The sequence below is a fragment of the Aedes aegypti genome, chromosome 2 (genome assembly GCF_002204515.2).
Source record: "Aedes aegypti strain LVP_AGWG chromosome 2, AaegL5.0 Primary Assembly, whole genome shotgun sequence".
NCBI classification, from domain to species: domain Eukaryota; kingdom Metazoa; phylum Arthropoda; class Insecta; order Diptera; family Culicidae; genus Aedes; species Aedes aegypti.
In genome coordinates this window covers 211,043,965-211,061,557 of record NC_035108.1, presented here as the reverse complement: position 1 = coordinate 211,061,557, position 17,593 = coordinate 211,043,965, and the positions used below count along the sequence as shown (strand labels likewise).

Genomic DNA, 17,593 nt, shown 5'->3' with positions numbered 1-17,593 from the left:
TCTGTGAAGAATATGTCATGACAAAGGATTTTTGTGTCAAACTCCCCAAAAATTTCGGCTGCGACGCTATCGAAACGTTGCTTGAGGTTTTTTTTCTGGTATAAAATTTTATCGACTTCTCAAGACATGTATGAATTTTATGAATAATATTTAATCAGTTACGGGTACACATATCTTCATCTGGAATATTTTCACGGACTCCTACTACTCCTACTCCTACTACTACTACCTACTTCTCCTCTTCAGAAATTCTTCTACAGATTCCTCTAGCGATTCTTCTGGATATTCTAGCAATTTTTCAAAGAATATCTTGAGAAGTTTCTCCAGAATTTGCTCCAGGAAAAACTCGAGCACTTCAACGTGACTATCGCCAGTAATTTGATCTGGAAATACATTCATTTTTTTACAAACACTATCGTAGGAATTCATTCAGATTTGTTTCCACTTATCCTTCTACCTAATTTTCCAGTTGTTACTCTAGGATATATTCCGAAGATTTTTACATTTTTTTTCAAGAAACACGACAAGAATTTCTACGTCATTTCATCCACGGTAACTCCCAAGAATTTCTCCAAAATATCGTTTATTCGAAAACATATAAATAGAAATTTCCTAAGAATTCCTCAAATTAAACAAAGTGTTTTATCATTGAGTTCCTCCAGATGCTTTTTCTAGGAATTTCTTCTGAAATTCATCGAAGAATTACAACTGTAGTTCTTCCAAACATTTCTAAACAAATTGCTTGGAGTCACCTAATGCACAGTACACCCGATTCTGTTTTTGCACGGGGGATGCGTACCGTGCAAAAAAAGTTTTCAGTTCAAAATTTCAAAAACCGTGCAAAAAAAGTAACATCATTTCTCTACGTTTCATGCAAAAATAAGGTTTTGGTGAAAAAAAAATGTATGGAAACTTTATCTGCACGGTCGTGTAAAAAAATCCGTGCAAAAACAGAATCGGGTGTAAATTGCTGGACATGGCGTACCACTGCACAGTGGTCCAGGAATCAGTTTTACGCGGAAAGATGCATTTTGAGCTTTAGAATGAAACATTAGACAAAAACGGTCTTCTACAAAGTTGTTTGTATTAGTTGAGCCCTTTGTTTGGTTTTATTGAAAATTAGGGTGGACCACATTTTCATAGAAATGATTAAACTAACTTTCTTATTTGTAAAAATTATATTATACATGCTTTAGCAAAGTTGTAGACCATTCAATTTCAAGCAACTTTGCCAAAAAAAGTTTTTTTGTATCTCTTAAATTGACCGATTTAGAGCTTTTTTCCTACGGTGACATAGGGTGGTCCGAACAAAACTGGTTTTCTGGCTCTAGAGTTTTCAAATCAAGTTTCTCATCAAAGTCGTCTATGAAACACTTTTAGAGCTTTAAAAAATGCGTAATTTGGTGAGTGAAGAAACTCGCTATCTCCTTCCGTTTAGGAGTTATTGTTGTTTTTCTCTCAAAAACATGCCTACTTTGATTGTGAATTTCTCTGATTGGGGCAAACATAAAAGATATCTTTTGACGGCGTTCAAAAGACAAAATAAAATTGTATATTATATCAAAAAATTACAGATGTGTTATTTTTGTAACTCTAATAAAATGCCTTGAAAAACAAAGGTTTTTAAGCAGAAAAAATTTAATAACTTTTGAACTAAAATAGATATCATCAATATTTTTACATGAAAATTTGCGTTTTGTTAAGTTCTTAAAGTCGTTCATAGACCGCTTTGACGAGAAATCTGAAATAAGAAAGATAGGGCTCTAAAACTATTTTGAAGATTTTCATGGTATGTATTTCTTTATTATTTTGCATTTTGAGCATGAAAATGAAATTTTAGACAAAAATGATCTTCTACAAAATTGTTTCTAAAAATGTAAGCTTTCATACTGTGTCATTTGAAACTAGGGTGGTCCACAATATCACACATATCATATAATCAACTTTTTTATTTGCAAAAATACTGGTATATGCTCTTAGGCAAAGCGGTAGAACTTGAAATTTTGATCAACTTTGCCAAAAAAAGTTTTTCTGTAGCTCAAAATTTGACCAATCTAGAGCATTTTTTCCTAATCATCGCAGGGTGGTCCAACAAAAATAAGTGTTTTGACTCTAGTTTTTTTAATATTATTTTCTCGTCAAAGTCGTCTATGAACGACTTTAAGAACTTAACAAAACGCAAATTTTCATGTAAAAATATTGATGATATCTATTTTAGTTCAAAAGTTATTAAAGTTTTTATGATAAAAAATGTTTGACTTTCAAGACGTTTTATTAGAGTTACAAAAATAACACATCTGTAATTTTTTGATATAATATACAATTTTATTTTGTCTTTTGAACGCCGTCAAAAGATATTTTTTATGTTTGCCCCAATCAGAGAAATTCACAATCAAAGTAGGCATGTTTTTGAGAGAAAAACAACAATAACTCCTAAACGGAAGGAGATAGCGAGTTTCTTCACTCACCAAATTACGCATTTTTTAAAGCTCTAAAAGTGTTTCATAGACGACTTTGATGAGAAACTTGATTTGAAAACTCTAGAGCCAGAAAACCAGTTTTGTTCGGACCACCCTATGTCACCATAGGAAAAAAGCTCTAAATCGGTCAATTTAAGAGATACAAAAAAACTTTTTTTGGCAAAGTTGCTTGAAATTGAATGGTCTACAACTTTGCTGAAGCATGTATAATATAATTTTTACAAATAAGAAAGTTAGTTTAATCATTTCTATGAAAATGTGGTCCACCCTAATTTTCAATAAAACCAAACAAAGGGCTCAACTAATACAAACAACTTTGTAGAAGACCGTTTTTGTCTAATGTTTCATTCTAAAGCTCAAAATGCATCTTTCCGCGTAAAACTGATTCCTGGACCATAGTGCACTGGTACCTCGCGTACCTGCAGTAATAAAATAAATTCCTTTGTGTAGTCTTTAGCCTTTTGCCCAGCAACTCCTATCCCTACCTCCTCGTGGTACTGGCCGGGGCACGAGTAACCTTAGGGAAGATCGGGTAACCAACCCCGGTAGGAACTTGGGTCGTATGCTGACAGGGAATGGGGGGTTTGCTTTTGCTTTTGCTTCTGCAAACCTGGGTTTCTGTACTCCATGTTAGGAGCGGCTCTCAACAGCGTCTGTTCCCCATGTCAGGGGCGGCTGATCATCGTCCGAATGCCAGAGAAGGACTCTACGCTAAACTGAACACTATGGCCCTTCGAACATTTAGGGGGAATGGCCCTCTGGAAATCTAAGGGGTTGGTGTCAGGCCCTGCAAGCCAACCGTAAAAACATCAAGTAACGAATAATCAACGAGAAAATACGAACCGGGACAATCGGTGAAGACCACAGCGACGTAAAGGGAAAAGCGATTGGAAGCTCGGTGCGTGGAACTGCAAATCTCTCAACTTCATCGGAAGTACACGCATAACACGCATCGTAGCGCTGTAGGAAGTGTGTTTGAAGGGATCAATGGTGCGAACGTTTACAGGTAACCGTACCATCTACCAGAGCTGCAGCAATATCTACCAGAGCTGCGGTAACCATACCATCTACCAGAGCTGCGGCGCGTGATCGGGTGGTGGCCGATCAATGAAAGAATTCGCAAGTTGAGGCTCAAAGGCCGGTTCTCCAACTTCAGCATAATAAACGTGCACAGCCCTCACTCCGGAAGCACTGATGATGATAAAGACGCGTTTTACGCGCAGCTCGAACGCGAGTACGACAGAAGCCCAAGCCACGACGTCAAAATCATCATACGTGATTTGAACGCTCAGATTGGCCAGGAGGAGGAATTCAGATTGGAAAGGAGGAGACGATTGGAAAGTTCAGCGATCACCAGCTGCCGAACTACAACGGCCTACGATTGATAGATTTTGCCGCCTCCAAGAATATGGCCATTCGTAGCACCTACTTCCAGCACAGCCTTCCATACCGATACACCTGGAGATCACCACAGCAGACAGAATCACAAATTGACCACGTTCTGATTGATGGATGGCACTTCTCCGACATTATCGACGTCAGGACCTATCGTGGCGCTAACATCGACTCTGACCACTATCTGGTGATGGTTAAACCGCACCCAAAATTCTAGAGCCGGGGTACGATTTTTACCAGATCCACTCAATTTGTTTGCTTTGCGGATGATATGGACATCGTCGGCCGAACATTTAGAAAGGTGGCAGACCTGTACACCCGCTTGAAACGGGAGGCAGCAAAAGTTGGACTGGTGGTGAATGCGGCCAAGACAAAGTACAGCTGGTGGGGCCGAGCACGACAGGGCTCGCGTAGGTAGCAGTGTTAGGATAGACGTGGATACGTTCGAGGTGGTCGACGAGTTCGTCTACCTTGGATCCTTGTGGGTGGCTGATAATAACGTTGAAATATGGAGGCGCATCATAAGTGGAAGTCGGGCCTACTGTGTATAATGAACGATGCTCGAGGAGGACTTGCAAGCACTTGGAGTCTTCGAACGTCCAGTATCCAGAAGGTAGCTAAAGCTGGAAGGATACAATGTGCAGGGCATGTTGCAAGAATGCCGGACATCAACTCTGCAAAGATGGTGTTCGCGTCAGATCCAGTTGGTACAAGAAGGCGTGGAGCGCAGCGAGCTAGGTGGGCGGATCAAGTGCGTATCGGTTTGGCGAGCGTAGGCAAAAAGCCTAACTAATACAAACAATTTTGTAGAAGACCGTTTTTTTCTAATGTTTCATTCTAAAGCTCAAAATGCATCTTTCCACGTAAAACTGCATTCTGAACCACTGTGCATTGGAACATATGTTGAATAAAATTATTAATAATTTTAGACAGAAATCGTTGCACAATTAATGCATTATTTATCTTGGTTAAGTTTGGTTATACATTCAACTCTCCCTTACTTGATATTGAAGGGACCATCGAGTTAGGGAGGTATCGAGTTACAGAACACAAAACCAGTGTAACTGCGATCCAAGGGACCGTCGAGGTAGCCATGAAAACCAACTTATACTATGGTTCTCTAACTCGATATCGAGATACGGAATATCGAGTAAGGGACAGTTAGCTGTAGCTTTTTTCTCTTATAGACTGGTGAAATCAACTCACCTGTAAACACTATGGACTACTACGGCAAATTAAATGTAATATATTGTTAACAAAATGTTAATGAAAGCTTAATTTAATATTACAAAATTATAATAATAGTGTTGCCTAAACCAGAACACTTGGATATATGGAATGAAACTTATAGAGTATTAAAACAAAACAAAAAGGGTTTCAAAAAATATAAATTTCTAGAGGGGGGGGGGGTGTGACTTGAAACTTTCTAAAGAGGCTTAACCCCCTAATGCGCCCCATAGTTACGCCAACCTTTTCAATTGCATTCGATTAACATAGACTAAAGCTTTTGATCCAAGCGAATCAACCAGCCGTCATTATCATTATCATCGCAAACGTAAAAGTTATCCTGATTTATCTAAAAAGGATCGAAAATAAAGAGAAGTGGCGTACCGGCTCCATTATCGTTGATATAAATGAATGTGTTGCTGTGTGGAAGTAATAGAAATACACAACTTCTCCTACCAGTTCGTTTCTGAACATTGAACTTGTTCCTTATATTCCGTTTCAATCCGTTAATTTCCCTGAAAGTAAAGTAGCGGAAGTAAATACAGCCCACAGTAAGCTAGTCGTAAATACGCTCATTCATTCCTCGTAAAGGCTTTTTTCTTAGTCAGCTAATGGTAGAGTGCCTCAATATAAGGATTTCCAATCACACTTAAAACAATTTTCTAAATGGGCCAGGATCAAAATGTGTTTGTCGAGATTAGCAGAACCTAACACTTTATGGTCCCACCAAAAGCATGTTTTAACTCACTTGTAGATTACCATAATCGTCAAACGTTAAAACAATGAAAGCGTTGCAAAACGTCCGATAAAAAACAATCTTCAAGCCGTTCATTTTCCACTCAATTTCCGTTGACACGGCCATAAACTTCCCTTTTTCGTGGTTAAATTCATTTGGCCGAGCAAAATGCACAAATGTCACACAGAAACAGCTGCCGAAATTATGGCACATCGATATGATGTCGTGCTTTTCTTGCATGGGAAGTGAAAACGGTACCATTTATGAACCCGAAATTACTACCGTGTACTGTTATTTTTATGACGATTTATCGAAGGCTTTATCACATATTAAAAACCATGGAACATTTGTTACTTTGAAGTGTTTCCGTTTTTCGTATCTCACGTTGTATTTTATTTGTCACATTTTTATTCGTTTCAAATATTATGCATGTCATAACACGGAAAGAATAACAGAAAAAAATGATGTTTCGTTGGAGATAAACGCTACGATAAAAATGTAATTTGAAAATCATTTGTCGGGCGGTGAGCTTTGCTTCTTCGAAACCCTGCCCAAAATGCTTCATTCGTTGTAATCTAATCTGAATTGACATTTCGGTAGCTCTTATGCCACTTATGTGTGGAAACATATTCGTTGGACAGATCCCAGAAAAGATAGCTTCGAGCAATGCTCGAGTTGACAAATCCTTCCGACTTTCTGTCATTTCCTGACATAAGGCCATCGTTCACTTAATCCACGCCTCAAGAGGCAGGCTGAAGAGGCGATAACACGGCCTTCAATATGTCATGTGTGTAGGCAGGCAGCATCGTTAACGTTGGTTTGATTTGTTACGCACCATCCAAGGAAATGTCGCAATTGGCTTCGGCACTCATCGCTAGAAGCAGGGGGAAAGGATACAGGAAATTCAATAAGCGAAGTGGATTGCCTTCCGAGAGGTGATTTTACTGCATAGCTATCGCCATTATCACGTCGATGGTTCTGAAACTGGAATTCATTAAACGTGTCACGGTGAAACTTCATGAGATTTCCTCTGAAATTGGGTTTAGCAGTCAATTTCACGTCCGAATTGCGACACATGGTAATTGAACTAGAAAACTATAACTTTTTTTTATTTTATTTTTTCAAGACGAAATGAGTTCAATTAAAATTTCTTCATTAAAAATCGTTCAATCAATTCATGTACTTGTAAAACTGGTTTTCTCGTGTCATAATAATAAGCTCGATCAAACATAAAACTATAATTTTTTCATGCATTATATGTGATATATTAAAAAACTTTAAATATATTACTCTTAAAGCTAAGTAGCCCGTCATTCGTTGACGTTGTAGCTCGCTATTTTAATGTAATAAAACTCAACCAACCTGACCGGGCCCATTTTAATAAGTTCCGCTTCAATGCCATCCTTCCCAGCTGCTTTGTTGTTCTTGAGCTGTTTGATAGCATCCTTAACTTCACCTATTGTGGGAGTTGGCACGTCACCCTCATCTGGCGTACTGATCAAGCCATTCCTCCTGCTGCCTTGGTTTTCCTCATCTGCGCTATTCAGGTGTTCATTGTAGTGCTACTTCAGCCTTTCAATCACTTCACGTTCATCCGTCAAGATACTTCCATCATTATCCCGACACATTTCGGCTCGCGGCATAAAATCTTTGCGGGATGCATTAAGTTTATTGTAGAAGTCACTTGTTTGTTGAGCTGCTCCATCTCTTCGCACTCCAATTCTTCCAGGCGGCATTCCGTCCGACACTTCTCGTCGAACCAACTGTTCCGTTGATTTCCTCACACGAACCCAATTGCACAGCGTTGAAAATGAACAACCGGATTCGAAGGGAACACCATCTTCAAAGGGCGGTTATCCGATATTCTTACAACATGCCCTGTCCGTTGTATGCTTCAAGCTTTGGCCATCTACTGGATACTCGGTTCGCCGTAGAAGTGGGCGAGCTCATGGTTCATTCTTCGCCACCACACACCGTTTTCCTGCACACCGCCAAAGATCGTCCTATGCACCCGACGTTCGAAGACTCTAAGTGCTTGCAGGTCCTCCTCGAGCATCGTCCACGTTTCATGCCAGTAGAGGACTACCGGCCTTATGAGCGTTTTGTACATGGTGTTTTGACCGCAGCTTCTTGTGGAAGCCATGGTAGGCCCGACTTCAACTGATGATGCGCATCCATATTTCACGGCTAACGTTATTGTCAGCCGTCAGCTAGGATCCAAGGTAGACGAACTCGTTGACCACCTCGAACGTATCCCCGTCTATCGTAACACTGCTACCTACGCGAGCCCTGTCGCGCTCGGCCCCACCAGCTGTACTTTGTCTTGGCCGCATTTACCACCAGTCCAACGTTTGCTGCCTCGCGTTTCAGGCGGGTGTACAGGTCTGCCACCTTTTTAAATGTTTGGCCGACAATGTCCATATCATACGCGAAGCAAACAAATTGACTGGATATAAAAAAAAATTGTAACGCGGCTGTTTAGCCCTGCTCTCCGCATAACACCTTCTAACGCAATATTTAACAACAGGCACGAGAGTCCATCAACTTGTCGTAGTCGCCGGCGTGATTCAAACGAACTAGAATGTTCACCTGAAACCTTCACACAATTTTGCACACCTTCTATCGTTGCTCTTAACAGTCTCGTGAGCTTCCCGAGAAAGCTCGTTCGTTCTCGCTTTTCTTGTTTTGACGTTGAATAACGTCCTACGGCAACATACTGGGGTACAATTTCGAAAAACGAAAATTACTCGCGTCACGAAAAGTGGTTAGATTTTGAGTGTTAATAACTTACTAACGCCCGGATAGATTTTCAAGATTCTTGCACCAAACGATTGGAAATCTTTCTACAAATCGACCTTAATAATAGAAACTATTGATTATCATGACTAAACTATTGAAAAATGGGTAAATATCGAGGCATGTCTTATTTTCCACAGAAAAGCACATTTTTCTTGTGTATTTCTAACACAGACAACATTGAGTGATATCTTAGCCACTTTCGTCATTAAAAGGGAAACGCCTCTTTCGGTCTTCTTCTAACTAGTCTTCATTCTATCGTATTCAGTCGAAGCCAACCAAACTCCGATCAGCCACGCGCGCAGCAGTCAATCGTCAACTAGCAACCAGAGAAGGACTCCTATCGGAATTTATTTTACATATTCGTCACTGCTGTTTCTTCTGCTGTTCATTCGGGATCGAACTACCGTTCTGCATGGACGTGTTTTTTAAATTCGCTCAAAACTTGATTACTATTTCTTTCGTGTGCGAAGTGCACTTTTCGGCGATTTCGCGTTCCCGCCACTGCTCCTTGGCGCTAACCTACCTCCTTGGGGTGGCTAGCCAAAAAGCTTTTCTGCAAGCAGCAGACCAATCGCAGCCCATAGCATTTGCGATGGGTCGAAACCGAAAGCAGAAGGCGGGTCCCACATGGAACCCTGCTCCGCTGGCCGACAACGGGCAAACGAGTTTGCCTCCCTGCCAGTGGACCAAATCCTACAGATGGCGAAGGTCGCCCCCCCCCTGTTCACGGCAACGACGGACATCTCGGCACTGTGGTCGCAACTAGCGGTTGACCAGATCAAGCTGTGCCACACCGGCACGAAGGTCATGTGTGACTCCCACAGTGAATACGAGAAGGCCGGCAAGCTACTGAAGGTGAAGGGGTTGGAATTTTACACCCAAGATTTCCCCGGTAGCAAGCCGTTGAAGGTACTCATCCGAGGGCTGCCGTAATTCACCCCGGAGGCAATCAGCGAGGGGATGGTGATGGTCGGACTGAAGCCGTCGAACGTGTTCCCCATCCGGCGAGTGCAAGGAGGAAGACATCGGGACAACCTGTATCTGACCCACCTGGAGAAAGGTTCCATCACCATGGTGGGCTTGTCGAAGGTGAGAGCGCTCTCCAACATCGTGGTTGAATGGGAGCGCTACCGCCCGAAGAAGAGAGACGTGACGCAGTGCGGCAATTGCCTCGCGTTCGGACACGGGACGAGGAACTGCCACATGAAGCCCCGCTGTGGCAAATGTGCCGGCGCGCATGCAACGACGATATGCCAACCGATGGAGGAGGGCATCGAACCGCAGTGTGCTAACTGCGATTCCAACCACGAAGGCAGCAGCCGTAATTGCCCCAAACGAGCGGAGTTCCTAGCGATCCGCCAACAAGCATCCGCCAAGAATCAGAGGCGACTGCGCCAGCGCCGGCCACCTTCACCGCACTTTCCAACTCCCCGCTACCAGGTGCCCAATCTGCCATCGCTTCCACCAACTCACCGGCAGGCGTCCCGCCAGTCGGCTCCTTCCGTTCTGCATCGCTTTGCGGCCGCCACCGCTGCTTCACCGGTGCAGAGAGTGCCCCCTCCTGGATGGGGGAATCCTGGACCCAGTGCTCCCGGCCCTCTTCCCTCCGACGACGGCTCACTGTACACTCCGGAGCAAATATTGGAATACACCAGGAACTTGTTCCAACGGCTGCGCGCCTGCTTTCCTCTCCAAACATGGCCCGTGAGGTCATCACCAGGATCGCAAACTGAAACGCTTGTTCCCTCCGGAACAAAGCCATCGAGTTCGTCGATTTTCTCGAAGAGAAAAGCATCGACATCGCCATTATCACGGAGACGCATCTCAAGCCTTAACTGAGCGTCTCTATTCCCAACCATCGACTTGTGTGGCTAGATCAGAACCGGCTTTGATGGAAGGGAAGTCGCCATTACTTTGCGCCACAACATGAACTGCCATCTGCTGCCGAGCCTGCAGCTCAAACTCATTAAGGTCGTAAGAGTAGAAGGGCAAGCTTCTGACGGCCCGATCACCATCATCGCTGCTTACTATCCAACGCAAACGAATCCAACGACGGGTCGGCAACAGTCCTACGGCAGAACTTCACCAAGCTAACTCGGCGGCGCGGGTGGTACATCATCGCTGGCGACCTCAACGCGTAGCACAAAGCCTGGGGGAACCCCAGAAAAAACCGATACAGTCATCCTGCAGCAAGGCTTGGAGGAAGGTAACTTCAACATCTTTGGCCTGGATGCTCCCACCCGGTTGAGCAGATCCGGGGCCCATGCCATCATCGACCTGTTCATCACCAACATGGTAAGCATCTCCCAACCGGTCGTCTACCAGAAACTCAGCTCGGACCACTAACCGGTGGTGTCGGAAGTTGGGTCCTCGATCAACCGGCATCTAACGACTCGGCGCAACTATCATCGTGTCAACTGGGACCAGTTCCGACATGTCAACACCCAGTGTGTGAGTATGTCGACACCCACGTTGACTACGAGGTGCCCGACACAGCTGATGACATCAACCGGCAGCTATCGAAGAGGCGATCTCCCAGGCCAGAGAACGACACGTGCCGGCAACCAGTCAGGTGAGCAACAATGTACCAATTGATAGACTTACTAAAGATTTCATGAAACTTCCTAACACCATCCGCAGGCAGTACCAGCGAACTGGGCTACCTGCCCTTAAATCCGATGTCTATCGGATGAACATAAGGCCAGAATTTTGGATCTCCGGAACCAAAATTTTGCAAATAGGATCCGCGCTCTTCCAAACTGTGCTCAGCCGTTCTGGAAATTAACAAAAACCAAGCCAAGGCCCATTCCACCGTTGGTTCCACTAGATAACAATAGCCCCGTAGATCGCTTGATACCGCCTGCTGAGAAGGCAGCCAAAATAGGTCGATATTTCGTCAGCTCACATAATCTTGGACGCAAAATTAGCATGCAAACAACCTCCATCAGATTCCCAACGGCTTCTCATAGGAGTTAGAGGTCACAGCTGACGAACTCTTGACCTATTTAAAACCCTCCAAAAACATGAAGGCTCCAGGTTTCGATAAAATCATGAACTTGGAACTCAAGCACTTGAGTGTCCAGTTCTATGATCAGCTCGCGGTTATCTTCAACCAGTGTCTCAGACTAAACTACTTCCCATACTCCTGAAAGTCAGCTAAAGTCGTCCCCATCAGGAAACCTGGCAGAGATCATTCCTCTCCAAAAGCTATCGCCCCATCAGCCTTTTCTCAGCGTTATCAGAGCTTTTTGAAGGGGCAGTTTATCGCCGACTTCTTACTTCTGTTGAGCAAAATCTCTGCCATGGCTTTGCTCGATGTTGAAAAAGCATTCGACAATGTCTGGCATGATGGCCTAGTGTTCAAGCTTCACTAGTACATTCTTCCCAGCTACCTGGTGAAAATAGTGCATAACTATCTGTCGGCGAGGATATTCCGGGTCTCGCTAAATGGATTAATTTCCGATGCGCACGACACCATCGCAGGCGTTCCCCAGGGCAGTATCCTCGGGTCTCTGCTATTCAACTTGTTCACCTCCGACATGCCCGCACTTCCAGGAGGCGGCGCGCTGTCTCTGTTCGCAGATGACACCTCCATCGTCTACAGTGGAAGAGCGCTCACGTCAAAACTCCAACGAGGCCTGGATGTCTTGACAGCATACCTCACCAGCTGGAAGATCCGTATTAATGCGGTGAAGACCCAGGACATCCTTTTACCCCACTCCAAATCCCCCAGACTTGTTCCGGATGAGGATTGCAGAATCACCCTAAACTGGTTCAACGAGGCCGATTATCTAGGTTTGACTTTGGACAGCAAGCTGATCTTTCGACAACAAGTTGACATAACGGCCACGAGGTGCAGAATGCTGCGAATGTTGTATTCCCTCATAAACCGAAGGTCGACACTGTTCCGAAAAAACAAGCTTGCTGTCTACAAACAAATCACTCGTCCCGTGATTGAGTACGGCATGCCGGTCTGGGTGAGCTGCGCAAAAGCACATTACCTCAAGCTCCAGAGGGTTCAGAACAAGTTTCTGAGAATGGCTTTGAATGTCCCTTGACGGATGCGAAATTCTGAGGTCCACCGTTTGGCCGAGATAGAAACTCTTGAGGATCGCTTAAGTGAGTCTATCGATAGGTACAGGGCTCGTTGCCGTGCATCAGACCAGCAGGTCGTCCGCGCTATAGACCCCCTAACTTATCAAATATTGTGCTTTCTGTTTTTTTTTGTACATATGAGTTAAGTAGGTTATCAATTTTTTAAAATTACCGACGCTCCAACGAGCCAAACTATAGAACATGATTATCCAATCAAAACCAGCCAATCATCAAAACAAAACCTTCAAAACCTAGATTGGCTGACCATATTAAATGTAAGATTAATAACAATAATTAATAATAAAATAAACATGAATTTAACGTAACGCTCCAGCTATTTATTCATAATCTAAATACGGTGTGTGCCGTGAAATCGGTCATTATAGCCATAGGCATCCAGCTATCCCATCGAAAACAAGGATGGACAAAGAAGCACAAAGTTACGGACCGCATTTTAATGTAATCGTCTTCGGTAATCTTTTGGTGTGTTTCTATCTAACAATGGAATGAAAACCCAGTTCGATCGACGGTGACTACCTCCAACCGTCCTTTTCAGGACGACAATTTCATTTTGAAAGAGTTATGAGAATTTACGCACACAGAGAAGACTGCAAAAATGCTACCGCTGCCCGACCCGAGCGACGGGAACCCCAAGGTAAAACTTTATTTTCCATTTATCTCCTTTGAAAACCAATCATCTGAAATTATTATCGATAACTAAATAAACCAATTGTGGCCCTGAAAATGGCCGTTGTTTGGAACTGTGCTTCAATGCAATTTAAGCGCGTTCGCCACGGATACGACGAGCCAGCTGGATGTCCTTCGGCATGATGGTAACACGCTTGGCGTGGATTCCCCAAAAGTTGGTATCCTCGAACAAACCGACCACGCTTGCTTCCTACAGGGCCATGACAGCCAAGCTCTGGAATCGCAGATCGGTCTTAATTAGGAAGTGAGTGATTTCACCGTGAGAGGCAACTTCAACATCGATTTTAGCAAAGAGGAGAACATGGAGTTAGCGGACTTCATGGACAAGTACCTCAACTTCAAACTGGCTTCGCAACCAACTAAAGCAAACAATCCCAGTGGATCATGCGTGAATCTAACGTTGAACCGGAATATTTGTTTGGAGATCAAAAGTTTCCGCTCATGCTTCTTCTTTCATTGATCGGTTCTATCGATGTTGAAGCGTTTACCGAACTAACCAAATAAACACACGATGTCAAAATTGAATTGCAACAAATAGTGTGAAAACTTATTAGATTTTTATCAGTAGGGGGAAAGCACTAAATTTCGACCAACAAATCATGTACCAATTTTCGGCATTTCATACAAAGTAGGCCAAAATCGTATGAATCTAAGAAGTTAAGAGGTCTGCTGTAGCGGTCCTGCCGGCCGAAGGAAGCATTCCCCTCCCCGTATTGAATAATACGAAAGGTCAATGATCACCATTGATCTAAGAAAGAACCCTTTTATTTTTTCGATGATGTTCCACGCAAGTTAGTGGATTTCATCAGATGTGGGTTTTCACTAGGTTAACTAGAAACAAGCGATGTAAGCAAAAGACAAGAACCTTACTGTTTGTTGCTCGTTAACGTGCTCCAATGCCGGAGAATGTTTTTGTTTTAATTTTGTTTGTGGGTCACCCGACAGCGCTGACTGAACGCCCCAACAAGGTCTCGGTCACATGGCTGCACTAACCGAGCCAGAGCGACGCTCGTTTTGGTTTTTCTCTTTCCTCTCTTTATTTTCAGATTGGGAGATCGAGTTCCCCGCGGGAGCGCGATAAAACGCCCCGATCGCTGGCGGTGAGGCCCGCAGTTCTGACGGTTCGTTACAGGAGGAGTCCGGGTGTGTACGACGCCCCAGTTTTTACGGTCCGTTACAGGAGGTGTTCGCGACAGATCCGGGTGGCGATTCCGTGGCGTTCGAATTAAACCTACTTCTCTGATATTTGCGAAGAGGGACGACAATTTTTCGTTCAAAGTTCAGTGGACATCTTTCTACCAAATTGCCGAGCAGGTCATTCCGGTTCGAGAGTGTTTGATAGTGATATAAGGTGGGATGAACGATAGAATAAGGGCAGAAAGCTAGTGAATTGTGACGACTTTTAGTGTGAACATCAATAAAACTTTCCTCATTAAAACCGGTACGCTACAAGTGGTGACAGCGGAAAAGCGTTTCTTCAAAACGCCGGCCGCCAACATTTTCAGACTAGACATTTTCAGACTGGTGTGATAAGAAAATCGAGAAGAAATCACGTGTTGGGGGAGAATCCGTATAATGAAGAAAACCTCGAGCTTATTGTGCAACGTACTCCACTGATTCGGAATCGTTTCCCTCCTAGATATCGAAAGATAAACTCTTGAACTCGGAAAGAAATTATCTCATGAGTTGAAATCAACCTCAGATGCTGATTGAGCCATTTCTCCACTTCAACCTCCTCATCATCTAGGACAAATAGGTGGGTCTTAGTGGCTTGTTACTCTCTTATACTCTTCCGACCCTAACTTATAAGTATTCAAAAGAACAGATACAATAAGAGTACAATATGGTAGATCTTACCCCGTAACGCACCTCGAAAAGGTGATCTACCCGCGTTACGGGTACAGACGATAGTTTTTCGCTATTTTTCCGACAATTTTCTCCATGGTGAAATTTTTTTCTTTTAATATTTTTAATAGATTGCTGAGAAAATGTCCTCTCGATTTCACCGAAAGACTTGTTCTACGATGCATAGTTCAGGAAATATGAATTTTTAAAGTTTGAGGTAGGGAGATTTACGGCTTCGACACCTTGCGACTATTATCGGCAACCAAATTTCAAACGCCAAATACACAGTATTTGGCACCAATTTACACACCAATGAAAACATTCAGATGATTCTTTGTTCTGACAGCTACCCGCTGACGAGATTTCCGAGACGGAACAAACAATTTCGCCAGAGATGTCAGCAATTTAAATGAACAAGCCTCAAAATGCGACTGATTTAGAGCTGCCGAAGTGATTCGTTTGCAGCTCTTATGGGAAAGCTGCCGAACAGAATGAGGTTGCCGACAATAGTCACACTGACAAGAGATGTTCGCAGCGTTGTAAAAACGTTTCCGAAAAGCTTTTAACAAGTCTGTCGGTGTGAATCGATTAAGGATTGAGCAGCATATAAAAGTAAACAAACAAACACGTAATTTGTCTGCTGATGTCCGAAAAAATCACTAGAGAAGCGCGGCATAGGCTTAGACTGCCGAGAATACGTAAGTTCCCCTACATAGGGAAACCGTGAAAATTAATCTAGAGTTTTCCGGGAAAATAGGCCACTACATTTTTTTTTTTTGAATTTTACTTTTGGTTTCCACGAGCTTTACTGTTGAAAATTTTATACAAATATAATTACCTCCGGCCCAAATTATCTGATCATTAAAATTAATCCCCTATGGTCTTCGCCGATGTCGCGTTTCGCATTCTCTCGTTGATTATTCGTTGCTTGATTTTTATATGGCTGAGAGCGTAGAGTCCTTCTCTGGCTCTCGGATGATGATCAGCCGCCCCTGACATGGGGAACAGACGCTGTTGTTAGCCGTACCTAACATGGAGTACCGACGCTCAGGGTTTGCCAAAGCAAAAGAAACCCCCCCCCCCCTTCCCTGTCAGCAGACGACCAGAGTTCCCACTGGGGCTGGTTACCCGATCTTCTCTAAGTTTACTCGTACCCCGGTCAGTACCGCGATGTGAGGTATGTGCACGTTGATTATGCTGATATTGAGGAAACTGCATTTGCACCTCAACTTACACATTCTGTTGTCGATTGACCACCACTTAATCAACCACATCTGCAATTCGCCCATCACGATAAAAGCTGTGCCCAGCTCATGTCTATTGCCACAGCTCTGGTAGATGTTATAACCATCCCTATACGTATGTACCGTCGACTCTTTCTAGAAAACCTCCTGCAGCGCTACGATGTCGAACTTTCGGACCCTCAATTACTTGGAAAGAATGCGGCTTACACCTCCGAAAAGTGTAAAACTTTCTGTGCAAAACTAGCCCTAATATAAATGATATAATACAAAATCATCATTAGACATCTAAAAACTAGAAAACATGGAATGTCTGTGGTTCCGAATGAAACCATCAACATCCTTGGGAGTAGATGTTTTTTGTACCAACCTGATCAACTTCAACCCAGTGATCAATTTGCCCCCGGATTACGGTACTTAGTCAGCTTAATCATTCTCTTTTGCAGGGGGATTATTTTGGGTCTAATTAAATTAAATCTTCTATATAGTGCGCATTGTAGCCAATCTTGAATCAAAAGTATCGGTAATAGGATATGTCATTTTATTACTTTGACATCACAGATATAATATAATAAATGACCAAATGTATATGAGCCACAGCGCGGCTGCAAATTTTTTGAAGAATCGACGGGTTTTTTTTTCTATTTCCTTTATCATGAATAGTCTATAGACCTAACCCATCCAATGTGACTACTGAGCTGATGTACTGTGAAGATGCATAACTACGTACCTGGAAGCTATCTTCCCAGAAGAGTATCTCAAATGCACAAACAATTTATCATTGCGTGCTGAACGTTTTTTTTTCCTCTCTATCTCTTATAAGAAGCATTCTTTTCACGAAGCTTGCCTGCCTTTGAAAGATGTATTTGGAAACGAAAACAATGAAATATCAAGGCCGTCATCATCCTATTCCTTTCATCTATTGTGCCTCAGCTCCTTCATCACTGGTAGAGTTTCCAGAGAAGTGGAATCCCGACCGACGATGAAAATGTTAATGATAACGATTATTTTTCATCCCAGTGCTTACGACGACAGCTTCTCCAGTTTCACCTTATTCCTACTGGGAA

The 17,593-nt window shown here is 43.1% G+C and overlaps 1 protein-coding gene across 5 annotated transcripts in view; it reads left to right on the top strand.

The window, feature by feature from the left end:
- The window catches only part of LOC23687899, a 756,337-nt gene that overhangs the window by 669,672 nt on the left and 69,072 nt on the right, over window positions 1-17,593 (top strand). The gene's annotated exons all lie outside the window — the stretch shown is intronic.